The sequence below is a fragment of the Micrasema longulum genome, unplaced genomic scaffold (assembly GCF_059751315.1).
Source record: "Micrasema longulum isolate JH-2025_06_02 unplaced genomic scaffold, ASM5975131v1 h1tg000663l, whole genome shotgun sequence".
NCBI classification, from domain to species: Eukaryota; Metazoa; Arthropoda; class Insecta; order Trichoptera; family Brachycentridae; genus Micrasema; species Micrasema longulum.
This window is the reverse complement of record NW_028277859.1, coordinates 264,444-278,584: the sequence shown is the minus strand read 5'-3', so window position 1 is coordinate 278,584 and position 14,141 is coordinate 264,444. Positions and strand designations below refer to the sequence as shown.

The 14,141-nt window shown below is 31.7% G+C and overlaps 1 protein-coding gene across 2 annotated transcripts in view; it reads left to right on the top strand.

The window, feature by feature from the left end:
* Nucleotides 1–14,141, top strand: part of Exn (Ephexin) — a 94,815-nt gene that overhangs the window by 50,494 nt on the left and 30,180 nt on the right. The gene's annotated exons all lie outside the window — the stretch shown is intronic.

The following is a 14,141-nucleotide window of genomic DNA, read 5'->3' as shown; positions in this document are numbered from 1 at the left end:
AGTTTTTCTCGTGTATTTTGTATGCAAATACACGATATAATACGGCCGCCAGAGCGTTTGGAATACCAACCCTGATCACAGAAATTGCACTTGAGATAGACCATTTCACGTATCCACCGATCTGCTAGTATTTTTTTTTTCCAAATTTTGTCATTTTTATGCAAAATCCTCTCAGTTATATTATGGTAAAACGTTAAACATTCACAAAAATTTTATATGCAATTAACAAATTACAACAGGGATGGAGAATACCTTAAATAAGGTAATATGGAAGTCTAGGCATTTACAGGGCTTATGACCTGTCATTGGCTGGTTTAAGTGGCCACTTTACACACTGTAACATTCACCATTTTGCCTACGTTTGAACATCCATATTTTTTCAATTCTTCCATTTGTTAATTTTAGTGAAGTTAAGGAGCTGAAACCTTTATTGTTGCGAATAAATTCATCTGACTGAATTATTTCCCATACTAGGCAACGCCTGAAAAAAAAAACATTTTTTAAACTTCTTCTTGGACCAGTTGGTTTCATTACAATTTTTTAGTTTGTCCAAATGTTCGTAGACAAAAGACTGGATTTCACCCCCTCGGGAGTCATTAAGATTAAAATTTACAACAGGGATGGAGAATGCCTTAAATAAGGGAATATGGAAGTCTAGGCATTTACAGGGCTTATGACCTGTCATTGGCTGGTTTAAGTGGCCACTTTACACACTGTGTAACATTCAACTTAAACCAACCAATGACAGGTCATAAGCCCTGTAAATGCCTAGACTTCCATATTCCCTTATTTAAGGTATTCTCCATCCCTGTTATTATATATGTAATGTTAAAATTTGAGGTAAGTTCGCAATCTTAATTTGTTCAAGTTAAAATCGAATAAATTCGAACATATCATTCACGAAAAAATTACAATTGGTTAAAAGTTTTTATTCCAAAGTATTGTACATACATACAAATATGTTTTTCTTTATCACGTAAATTGGCTTTACATTCAATTGAATAAACTTATTTAATGGAAGTATTTTTTACCAAACTAGGCAACTTCACCTAGACTCGCCTGCCTACATATTGTTTTTGTGCGTAGCATGCACTGTATCCCTTTCGATGATCCTATATTCACAATTTAACAATAGGTGGGATATTACGACATAGCGTTGATAACAACTAACAACACGAAATTGAAAAGTTAACGAGTAAGTGTCATTAGAGCCACGTAATTATATGGATATTGGATACATGCGCACCTACTTCATACATGAACGTGTATCAATATGTATTATAAAACTATCTGACCTTGACATTTAACCAACTAATTCTGTGTACCTACTCCAAGTTTTCCTTCGAGTTTAAAGAAAATGTATAATTGATCATACATATTATACATAATGCTGCATTCCAATCTACAGCCGATTACAGCATAGATTAACAAATTCAATCGTGATTAGTATTATGAATAAAATATCATTTTAAAACTTCATTTGATTTTACTTTGATTGATTTTTTATTTAGTCATGTGAATAAAAAAACAAACCAGCCTGGAAAGCGCCTGAGGGTGCTCAGTAGCTGGCTGGATTATTAAATCGGAGAAGTAACTAAATAATCCGATGTCCTACATTCCTTGTATTCCGATCCTTTAAAATTAACTTGCTTCGTAAACCAATCGTGATATATTAGACATTGCGTAATTTCAGCGATTGAGATTAAAAGCACATTGCTGATAAAACCCGATGATTTATCCTTTCTCAGAAAATTTACTCCCTAGATTTTCAGAATGGCTGTTTTTTTAATGTTCCATTAGTTCTTTAAAATCCACGTCCTTGGGTAACATACATTTATTGAGTAAATATTTTCTTCAGTATTCCGGAAAATGAAAGCCTGACCTTTGCCCAAGACTAGATACGTCAGTGGCGATCATGCAAATAAGGACGCGTGTATAAAAATGATATAATATTTATTAGCAATGCAACTCTGGATATTAAATAAATAGTGTGATGTTTACAATACAAATATAAATAATAGTTTTAAAATGTTTTATTTTTAATAATGATTATTTAAGAGGAGCATTTAAATGGGGACACTTGAATATTTTATCTTAAAATACTTCAAAATAAGGTCTATTCCAATTTCTTCAACTATATTAAGTAGAGTGCCCTTTTTCCTTTAAAACTGATGCACATCTTCTACATCGTTCCATGAATTCTTAATAGGGTAGGGGAGATCTGAGCTGCACGATGACCAATCGATCACCGTAACTTTCTCTAAACCACTTCTTTTGCGGCAGTCCTATGTTTCGGGTTATTGTCTTGCTGAAATTTCCAAATTTCTGGCAAACTCTCTTCAGCATATGAAAACATAACGCCTTTTTTAATGTCCACGTATACGTGCTGGTCTATAATACCGCTTAATCTATGGATTGGTCCTGCTCTATGCCACGACATACTACCCCACACCATTACACTACCACCCGCTGCTTCAACCGTCTTGATTGTAAATTGAGGATTAAACTTCTCGCACATATCTTCTCTTATAATATCCAATACGATTAAACTTTGACTAGTCACTCAAAGGAACGTGCTTCCACTGATTAACTACTCAATTGGACATGGTCTTTCGCAAATTGAACTCTCTTCTCTCTATCAATTTTATTTATTGACGGCTTTCTCCTGGCAGTCCTTTCATGAAGACCAGCTTCTCGAAGCCTTCTTCGACCACTGTCCACACACAGACGTTTGTGGACAGTGGTCGAAGTTAAATGTTTCTTATCGTATCTATACAAGTAGTTTTAATTACACTGAGATGACTTTATTTAAGCATCTGTTTTTAAACTAACCGTCTGAATGATGGATGGAATCGATTTTTATCATCTGTTTATAAGTCAAGTGTACACCTTTGTACACCTAATAATAAAACTAGTTTTTTGTGCGTTATATTGTCACAATATAAAAAATACCTATTCCAACATATCTCAAATGGACTTGAAATTCAATACCATCGATTATGTATCATACTAATAAATTAAACACTCCTATTTTTATATTTTCTAAATATATGTTTTAGTCTAACAAAAAGTAAGAAATATTATCTTCTCTAGTTCGGGTAAGTCAATATGTCAATCTATTTGTTTTTCGTTTTATGCATGAGTGCAGAATATGTTTTTATTTTTCTCTTCGTGATATTTTTAACCTTATTTTTTGTTACATCGGTTGCTTTGAAGAACTTGTATGTACGAGTATATCATCGATAAATGCAAACATCTAGGGTATGCTAATATTATGTTTATCCTTTATATTGTGTCGCCGTTATAATCGTATGTGAAATGTGAATAATGTAATAACGGTAAAATTAAACGAGGACATGTTTACTTAGAATCTCTGCTGGTAACTGCCTTAGAGGATTGAGGATTTATTTCTTGATACGTATTTTTTATCATAAACCACAACATGCTACAAAAAATATCGAGTTTGTGCAAAACAAGAACCTCCACTTAAAAATTACAAACCTTATAATATCTTATTTACTTAGAATCTTACCTGGAATCCTAGGTACGGTAGGCATTCTTTTCGCTATTTAACCGCGGACGGTGCTAAGGAAACGCGGTCCGACTTTTCTTTATACAAACGTATCCCCTTATTTTCTTCCTGAATTATGGCCCTAGAGAAGTGATTTTTTTACACATTATAGATATTAACCTTTGGCGTGTCTCTGTCGTTTTGGTTTTTTGATAAATTGTTTCTTATGGGAGCTAGGACCATCCAAAAACCCATTACAATACATCAATATTATTTTTATTATGAAATGCATATAACATAACTTAGAACGGGTACTTTTGTATCTAGTAAAGCCGCTAGAAATGTTTTCTTGCAATTTTACATGTGAAGTACATACTGATTTTTATTTTATTTTTGTATTGCAAGTATGTACTCTAAATTGTTTTGCCAATTCGCCTCTTCGGGAAGAGGGAAATTTTCTGAAAAACATTCATTTTTAGGTAGTATTTTTTACTTTTTTTTGCTTTGAAAATAAATCAAATGGTGTTTTTTTGTTATTTTGCTTGATTTATTATATTATTATGCCGAGTGCTTCGTTGCGCTGCGCTGCCTGCATAAGTATGAAATTGTCGCCTTAATGTTGTTTTGATTACCGCCCATCTGCATTGTTTGGAGAGCCAATAGGAGAGCCAGACCTTGTTCAGTGGCACCATTGTTCTACTGGAAGTTGGATGTTGGATGTTGGAAGTTGGAACCACATCGGGAACCGAGCGCTTTAACCGACGCCTGCGGTGCATACAAATAAGGATGGTCCCATTAGGAAGAATCCCCGCATTATTATCTAAAGAAATTGCTTCCAAATCGAGCCATGATTTCCATTAATCAATCAAAACACAATAATAAGAATATTCAAACATAAACCGCATCGGAATTTTTGAAAATGATTTATTTAAAATTGAGATATATAGGTATTACGCCACACCTGCTAATTACAGTGTGTACATATGAGTACAATAATGGTTTATCATCATTTACTTCCAGCTTCATTTTTAGTACGGTTATTTACAACAAATACACAACTCCGCTTAGCAATATATCCCATAGACTACACACGATTTATTTTTTTCTCATGAATAACATGAGTACAACATACAATAGTCTTTAGTTAAAACTGCTTTACCATATTTTTCATTTTCAACTGCATTATTACTCGTATAATAATAAAAATACGTGTGTAGTTTTATTCCACTTTTATTTATAAATTTTTACCAGTGACCGGGTTTCGAATCGAAGATTTTTGTGTTAAATAATATAATGTATTGAGTTTCTCTCTGGCATTTCTTCGTGGAAATGCATTTTAATTATAATAATAAAAATACGTTTATAGTTTAATTCCACTTTTATTTATAAATTTTTACCAGTGACCGGGTTTCGTCGTGACCGACATCGTCAGACTGGTGGGAGACTAAACAAATTTCTATGTTATATACAAGTGCAAGCAGGGGTTGTAAATCATGATTTTATATAATTTTGGAAATAAAAGAGTTTAAATCAAAATTATCTAAGTATAAGATAAAATTAATTATACGAATATAAGTTTTGTTTGAATGTATATAATAAAAACGGGTGTAAATCATATAATTTTATGAAGTTTTATAATGACAATGTATTTGAATTATATGTATTTAAATTTAATTAAAACTATTACAGTGTATAAATAAAAGTGTAATAAAACTATACACGTATTTATATTATTATAATTAAAAATGTAGTTCCACCAAGAAATCTCAGTAAAAAAACTCGACTGCATTATCACAATTCATAATAAACTGAGTAAAACAAAAATAATTTTTTTTTGGGATTCTGATGCCTTTTCAACCACAATCAAGTGTGTAAAAAAATTTTTTTTTGGTTCTGCCAAGATAAAGGGCAAGTTGGGAGTCGGGACTTTCAAATTAATTAAAAAGTAAAATAATATTGGCATGTGTTGATAGGTAAAATAATACATCATTAAAACAATTAACATAAATTAACAAATAAAATACAAAGGTACCTAAGTGAATAGATAAAAGTAATATTATTGTAAATAAAAGTAAAATAATTATTTGCATATTTAACTTCATACTACATTATAATGTATTTTTGCTTTATTGTTCATTTTTAACTATTATCAATGTTTTTTATTTTATCAAACTTGTATCTTTTTTTATGCATGTACAATTAATATTATTACCAAATTTTCCAAGAGCGATGGTAAAAATCTATCATTCCCTTTTTTTAAATTTCCAAGTATTTATGTTCAACTTGTTGCTAAAATTTATGATAGTTTCTTAAAAATAATTTACTCGTTTACCTGCCTTTTCCTATTCATTAGTCTACTCGCTGGTTTACCTTGAATCTTAGAATATCTACCACACGTTATTTTGATAAGCAATTAAATGTAATCATTACTTTTTTAAATTTAAAACATCTACCGTGTCATTCTTACTGAAGTAATTCTCCTTCGTGACAGTATTTATTTTACTGTTTTACATATAATCAAACCCAAGCATACATATTGTTTTCTTTCGTGCGAAAGGTCCTAAGGAAACCCTTTTATTTTTCAGTACCTACCTTTCAATATTTGTGTATTCTGTAATGTCGTACGTACAAACTGCTAAAATATTATTCTATAGAACACGCCTAGGTATATTTGTAATGTATACGAGTACATTACGGAAACCATAAATGAAAACTAATTAGTTTATGAAGAGGGGTGTAATATAAGTTTGTTTTATGTCGTATTCGGATATGTTATATCAATTCATAGCACACGCCATTAGGATGCGCCGTACTGTCGCAGGAAGCCTTAAAAGACATTCTCTGAAGAGGGAAAGTGCAATGTTTTATAATACTTTGAAATTACGACTAACATCGAACCGTTTCGGAATTGTAAATAAGTTGAAAGTAATGGCCAATTATATGTGTATATGCAGGAAAATTTGAATAAAATTACACGATTTTAGAATAGGAAAATTCTTGAAAGCGCCATTTTTAACTGGCTTAATAGACACTACTTGGCACTTCTGTTATGTTGTCAATTTCTTTTTCACGACCGTACGCGATAAGCATACCTCTCGCGCTCCTTGAAATGTAAAATCAATCGACAAACACGAGTTAATGTTCTGGTTTTCCCAGGTGCCAATTGTATGCTGTACGTGAGTAACGTGAAAACATCTCTACAACGCCATTGCATGAAATAATCAATTAAATCCTTTTAAATAACTAACAAAGTTATGAAAAATATTTCATACCGACCAAAGTAAAAGTGTTCATAAAATACCAAATCATTTTTCTAATAACCATAATTTCGGCTCAGGTTCTGCTCGTCAAAATAAGTATAACAACTGTTTTACCAATAAAACTTCAATTGTTCAAAGGAAATTATTTAAGATTATTTTATTTTGTACTTAAAAAAACTAATTAATTATACTTTCTTTAATGTAATATTATAAGTCAAACGTGATGGCAAGATGACGATAAAGATGTGCATAAAAGTACCCTTTTTTAATAATCACACATTATTTAATAAAAAAAGTTTTTTTTCAATAATTGGAATAGTTAATAGAAAATCATGAACCAGAAAAACATTATCAGTAAATATTTCGCCGCCAAATAATTCAATCGACCACTCAACTGAGTGGTTAGGCTGTTCATTAAATGCCGGCATTGAGCTCGGCCGTTTGTGTTGGCTGGTTGAAAGCTAGCCCTTTGGAAACGGCTGAACCAAGCCGCCCACTTACCCCAATTCAACCTTTCCTAACCTAAGGCTTAAGCCTAATAATAAAAAAGTGGTTCTATAACTTAACTTATTAAGTAAAGTTAAGGATTAATTATTAAGTTAAGTTGAGTAAAAATAATGTTTTTTTTATTATCAAACTTAACTAAACCTATCCTAAACTAACCTAACGTCACGTAACAGTAAATTTAATATAAAACAATTGTTATTGTGATATTAAAATTAAAGAGGCTAAGCGAAGTTCAACCAAAATAATATAAGCATCAATGCAATTGGGGATTTTCCTCACTAAATAGAAATCAATTTTGTCACATTAAGTCAATTATTATTTCCTTACGCAGTTTTCTCCTTGCGTCATTAATAGTACACGGATATTAAGAAAACACACTAGCAAATGGCAAAGTATGCCAATATTTTTGTAATCTTTTTTTGTTTCGTAAAAAGTTATATTGTTTTCTAAATCTATTTACCAATTAGAATTTCAACAAAAAGACATGTAAGTAATACAAATATAAAGGTACCGGTATGCCTCGTTAAAAGAAATGATCTATTGGGCTTGATGAGGATTAAAGGTTATTTATTGTTTCGGCATTTACGTTGCGGAATAACATTTGAAATATAAAATAAATAAATCGCTTTGTATTTTGACACCACACGCAAGGTCAATAGAAAGGAATGAGAACTCGACAAATTTCAAGTATGTATTCAGAATTACCCATCATCGGGTACCCAAAATAATTAAACAGAAAGGGGTTCTGATAGGGAGGGATAAAGCATGTTGGTTTTTCGGTAGAGCCAATCAATGTTTTTAACGTGAGTTTTCGCTGCATTATTGCGCCTTTTTATATAACAGAATGTTAAAATTTCATTTTACGCGAATAAAAATAATGATTTTTGTCTATAATGTGATTTTAGAATTTAAAGAAGCTTTTACTGAATTCAGAAAAAAACGTGAATTAATTATATTGTATTTAATAATTCTTCACCCCTGGTTTCAATATTCCCAATAAATAAAAAAATCCGCGTAGATACTTCGAAAATAATCGCAGGATTGACTTGAAATTTTCTGTGTATACTTAAATATGTGTACCTACATAACGAAAATGAAATTTAAAAAATCTAACTGTTTATTATAACCCCTTTAAGAAACACGCCTAGGAGAGATAGCATATATGAAAATAATAAAAGATAACAAAAAGCAGAAATGAAGGCAGTATTTATATAAAAATCTAATCTAACAGGAGACCACTTACGTGTAAGAAAACGCGTTAATCACTAAACCAAGAGGCGGACAAAGGGTGATAATATGGATATATTATTTTATAGTTGTCTCTACTTTTGACAATATTAAAATTAATGTTTGTTTTAGTTACACATTGTAACATTCCTGCAATAACAACAATGTTCGGACATTAAGTTATTTGTTCTGCTGAATATTTGCAGTTGTGTTATATTTCGAGGCATGCCATTGCGTTCGTTTCTTCTTTTGGTCACGTTGGTACACCTGCAACAACTGCAGTCGCCTTAGCCTGTGCAAATTACACCGAATGGAATAATGAATATAAGATGTGAGTCGGATATTTGCACAAGGCACAAACAGTAAAATAAAAAATAAACACAACTCAAATAATCCACCCATTTCGATTAATTTGTTTCGTAAGAAGAACTATATTATTAACACGTGGATGGTCTTTTTTCGGGCGACCCTGTGTAGGTTGAACTCATTCCGACGTTTCGGCTACCGTCGCAGGAGCCATATTCGGGGTAAACTAAGATAACGTCGGAACGAGTCCAACTGACACGAGGTCTCCCAATAAAGACAATATATATTGATGACGGTGACCTTTTAATTATTTTTTCGGGGACGATAGATATGAACCAATTTTAAATTTGATGTGCCTCAATAAAAAAATGTATACATGCTCGTAACTAAATACTTAATCAGAAACGTAGCTAATTTATCAACTGTATTCGAGGTAGGTATGTAAAATAAAATGTTATTTGTGCAAATTGTGTTATATTTGTACTCAAAAGATATTGGCTAGAAAAAATCAATTTTTGCCATAATATTTTTAAAATTATAAATAAACTTATCAATGAAACTTCTTGGTTTAGTTTTACTTTTTATTGTTTTGAACAACGAGCGCTTTCGCCTAAGTAGGCATTTTCAAGACCAGTCTTCAAGACCGGACAAAATAATAAAAAGTAAAACTAAACCAAGAAGTTTAATGAATAAGTTTATTTATAATTTTATCATAATCATTAACTATGGAGTTTTATCAAGAAATATCAACAAAAATCATCAACATAATATTTTAACCAAAATACTTTATTTTTGTATGTGAAGTATTATTAAATTTGTTGTTTATTTTGTAAAATATTCTCTAGAATTCGAAAAAACACGTTTTTTCGTGTTACATACTTTATTTTCAATTATATTTTTTTATGATTTACTTGCCGTCATAAAAAACACAAATTTGAGCAATTAAAACGTAAAGAAACCATTTCTGTCGCACCTTAATGTGCGGTAAACCAATAATATGGTATTTGAGTAAACCTCTTATAAAATGTATTCTTAGAAATCAGCAGAAACTGTAAGCGATTCATCTGTTCAAACACCAATTTTTAAATAACATTTTAACACAGTTTTTACAGTAAATAGACTTCAATAAGACACATGGGCATGGCACGTGCGAGTATTTGGAAATATTATTACTAATTGCGTTGTTTGGTCAGTGTCGAAACACTACTATCCACAGAAAAAAAAACTGTCAGGTAAAAAGTTTTTTCTCTAAACTCTAAACCTGCATTTTTTTTATTTCCTTATTTTATTTTTTCGCATTTTAAATATACATGTATGTTACAAATACGCTATTACAGAGACACAAAAAAACCCCACAAAGGCATGGCCTGTGTGTGGGTATACATTTTATTTTAAGTTTAAATAAAAGCTACTGAGAGAACACGATAAATAAAATTAACAATGTGCTTAAATAAGAACACAAATGTTTGTTAGTAAAAATGAAAAAAAAAGTCTATGCTATCCATTAAAAAAATTATCTGTTTAAATCTGTTTTTTATCCATTACTTCAATAAATTTTAAACTGAAACTAATTTAAATAATTTACCTTTATCAGTATTGTGCTTATGAAATGCATTGAACAGTTTTGTAGCTATGAAAAATGAGTGTCTTTCAGTGTTGCCAATTTAGCGACTTTGTCGCTAGATTAAGCGACATTTTGACATTGAAAACGACTTTTTTATTTTTTTAGCGACAAATAAATTCTAGCGAGCTGTCAAAAGTTAAAGTAAAAATGGAATCACTCGTGATGAAGAAATTTTATTCCCAAAAATATAGAAAGGAATGGGAAGACAGACATTTCAAGTTTATTTTATTAAAATAAAATATTTTTGTCATTAATATGACATGTAATTACTTATAACGACATGATATTATGTGATATTAATACTAACTTTTAATAAAAATTACGATTATTTTGTTTTATTTTAAACTGGTATAAATAAAAAATGTATTTATACCTTTTTGTTATAGTGCATATGGCTATAGAGATGCTATTTTACTATTTTGCATGGAAAAAGCGTTCCGTATTTTTAAGTTTTTTTTTGTGAATATAATTCTGTTTGTTTTTTTAAATTAAGAGTATTTCATCACCATTAAATATTTTTGCTATTAATATTAAGGTAATAATCATTTAGTACTGACTGTATTTTTATCACTAGCACCGAGAATATAATTTTTTTATATCTAATTTCCTTTACTTATGACGGTACTTACTTTTACTAGTTTAATTTCTATTAAATAAAAACCTAAACATGACTTTTGAACCTCCGTTTAGCGACATTTGCTCGTGACGAGTTGGCAACACTGGTGTCTTTGCGCGAGTCTGGATTTACAATAAGGGATTCCTAGCACTAGTCAATCTTTGGCTAGATCTATTAAAATTTTTAGGAAATAAATGTTGGCGCATAAAAACATATTTTAGAAACTGTTGGCAATAGATTCGTAGCTCCAAAAGTTCAGCTTCCTAAAATAATAGATTATAGGGAAAAGTTTATTTTAATACTGTGTATAGCTTTATACATTGAATATTGATACTTTGTATTGGTTTATACATCTTTCTTATGTTTCAAATAGGGAGATCTCTTTTACAAGTATGTCTTATTACTTTTCTTCTTTATATATCTTTTCAATTTCAGCCACTATTGGCTTCGATCTCTCTTCAATAATAATTCTACGTCTCGTTTTGTTTCTTCTATTGCTAAAGAGGCCATTTATTTATTTATTTGTTAAGTTTCTTGAAAACTAGCACACGCTAAGTGGTTCACCACGATAAAATCAATTCTGAGTTTTGACGGTGAATGGCGATGGTTTGAGATTGTCCATATCGTTGAATTTTTTAAATATATTTTTACTTAACGCTTCATTTCACTTCTTTTAAGCGTGCGTTCGCACTTGTTTTCTTTCCTTTTGCTGTCTCCAACTTTCTGGCTCGCGAAAAAATCACAATGGAAAAAAACAATTTCATTTCGACTACAATTTCATTTCGACTACAAATTTACTCGCAAAAAACACTTGTGCGGTTTCCATAGTACCGTACTTATGCATTTTGCGTTCATTCGGGTAGAACAGTGAGTGCGTGGGAAACTCCCGTGGAAAAGTGAAAACAATAACTTATTACATGTTATTAGAAAATATGATTAACTTTTCTGGACAGTTTTAAATCGCTAATAATGATATTATGATTTCTCTTTCCATGTTCTTTTTATTACATTTCCATAACAGTATTTGATTTTATTCACTCGTTTCTGCAGCGTGGTCCCTCAATATTCAAAGTATATTGTTAGAATTGAAAGAATCCAAAACATATTTCTAAGGCATCTACTAAACTAGCGTCAAAACTTAAATGTTGGTAATTATCAAAAAGCTAGGAGATACCTAAACGGTACCTTCACAAATGCATCTGCTTATATTCCGATAAAATTAGCAGTAATGGTCTATGTCTATAGTACTACCTATGTACATTAATATGCAACAAAAAATATAGTGAATATGCGAAACTGAAGAATGAAACTAGTCTTTATGAATATAGTGGCCTCCGAGGTGTAGTGGTCAAGACGGCACTTGATTCACGCACGGAAGATTCCGGGTTCGATTCCAAGTGAGAACACAAAAATTCAATGTGGTTTTTCTCAAGCCTGGATGTTCTGTGCTGTAATTCAACACTATTGTTGGGCTTCCTGGCCTGTTGTGGTGCGGGAAAAGGCATATTCAGAAAAGGGGAGGGCGCTTTTATTGTGCACTATGAGGCGGACTTACTATAACTCGATTTTCTTTTTCAGGTTTTTTACCTGAAGTAGCCATCGAGTCGAAAACGCTCACTCAGGGTTCTGGTTTTATTTCACACACAGAACTGTATTATTTATTCCGCCAGACACGGAACTCTAAACGCTATCAACATTGTATTTCGCTCTCTTTTCAGCTTATACGAACGAACTCGGTTCTCTATCGCTAGGCTATCAGGTTAATCCCTTACCAAACGCGAGACTTTCACATGTCTCACCGGTGATGTTATCTGGATATAAAGCTGCGTTTTGCAGGTTCTTAACACGACCCGCTGTATCAAATAAATCTCATTCGGAGTTCTGGTGAGAAGAATTTCTCATTTCTGAGCACTTTCACTCTTGTATCGCTCCTCCTTTGTGAACGCCGCGGCCCTCTAGGTTCGGCCAGGTGGTCTCATTAGGGGGCACTTTCGACCAATTGGTAGTGGCCCATTGCGATCAACTACTAAAGGCTTACCCGTGGGTGTTCCAAAACGCCTAGAACAATACTTATTATGATAATCGATTATTAAGGTACTTTCACGGTACTATTTTTTGCTCTCGGATCCCACTGTTTTTTTTTGTAATCGAGAAATTCTCGCTTCATGTAAAGGAAAGGGGGGGGGGCAACGTGGAAAATATATCTTTAGGCAAAAAAAAGGCACAAAGTAATGTTTTTTTTTTACCACTTTTTGATCACTTAAAAATAAAACAATTAAAAATACTCGTATATCAATATTACGGTTTTTATAAAAGATAACAGTTATCGTATTTACATGTTCCACAATTTCGAAAAACTTACCTTTGAGAGAGAATTCAGACCATTAATGAAGAAACTAAAGTAAGTATTGCGGAGTAGCGTACAGCATCTACGTGCATCAGGGCCTCGATTATGATGGGAAGATAAAGATAAAGACGTCATACCTTCACCTTGACGGTATAGTTGAAGATAAATTCCCTCTAGCGATTATAAAGATATACTACCACCCCACCTTCAAGTTTTGGGTAGGTACATCGATATAAAACAAGGGGAAGCGTACGTCACGGTACACATATCTACGCTCTAAAATGACATAGCTTCAGTATGACATCATAGTTGAAGATAAAAGTCTCCCGACCGACTATAAAGATACACTACTGATACCCCCACCATCAAGTTTTGATGTAAGTACATCGGTTTATACCGACGGGTCTAGAACCCCTCGATACGTTTTTCCTTTAATTATGATCAATTATATTTTCCCTTTAATTATGATACGAGCAATTTGTCCTTTAATTATGATTTATTAAAAATTTTAATCGTTTTGAGGTTGGCACTTTTTTTCTTAAAAGCCTATTGAAAATATGAGAGAGGAATAAGTAAATTTTGAATTCGAATCAAATTCCGACATAACCGTCACTTTAATAAAACGAACGCCTAGATGTGAAAATAATGTCGCTAGATTATAAAAGTTTTTTTTATAAATTAATGTATGTATAAATGAAATATTGAGAAATTACCAATCAACTGATGTACATAACAGTAAACCA